A 953-nucleotide genomic window follows, 5' to 3' on the forward strand; every position below is an offset into this window, starting at 1 on the left:
TTACAGGTAGGTATTAAATTATCAGTATGGGAAGTATGGGGGGGGTTGGTTTGTGTTTTGTCCCCCACAGGACCCCACTGGCTTCCAGCATGTTTGATAAAAGCTTATCATGAGTGGCAAGAATTCTGGATAGAGATAAGTGGATGCTGAGCAGCATAAGACCAGCCTGAATATCACATAGAAGAAAGCATATCCTAAATATGGTTCATTTGTGTTCACTAACTTCTACTAATTGGTGTGATGATTCAGTCATTGTGTGCCTGTCTCTCGTGTGTCTTGTCCACACCTAATGTTGTGATCTGTGTAATGAATGATGCCTTTCAGGTGATCCTTGTCTATCATTTGTAGTTCTCAGTAGGCCTGGCCTGGGGCTGGGAGGATACGGCCACCACAGCCAATGACTACTTGAAAATGTGTGTGTGTGAATGATGGATGATTGAGGTGGTCACCTCGGAGAGCATGAAGATTCTTACAAAATTGGTATTCTATTATAACCTTGTATGAAGATTATGAAATTAAAATCTCAAGTAGAGTTTTCCATTGATGTTGTTCCTTAGCTGTGTGAGCTGCGCAGGAGACCACCGGTTTTGGAGTGGGTAAAGACCATAAGCCAGCAAGTATTAATGCAGACTGCAGGGTTAGCAGAGCCTAGAGCAGGGTACACCACTATGCATCCAGGTGCTCAGGAACCATTCTTACAATTCGTAGAAAGGCTGCAAGTTTCTGTAGGAAAGCAGGTTTTGTGACACTCCATTACAAAACTGCTAGTTACATAACTAGCTAAGGTTATGCTAATATAGGCTGTCAAAAGTACTATCTTTGGTGCAGTAATGCAGCCTTACGCCGGGATGGGGTCCTTAGACCATCAAAAGTTGCATTTGCATCTGCTATGGCAGTAGTGAGGGTTGTTTGAGCTTTTCTGTGTTTTTCAGGGTTTAAATCACGAGTTGTCC

The sequence above is a fragment of the Corapipo altera genome, unplaced genomic scaffold (assembly GCF_003945725.1).
Source record: "Corapipo altera isolate COAL_440 unplaced genomic scaffold, ASM394572v1 75115, whole genome shotgun sequence".
Classification (NCBI taxonomy): domain Eukaryota; kingdom Metazoa; phylum Chordata; class Aves; order Passeriformes; family Pipridae; genus Corapipo; species Corapipo altera.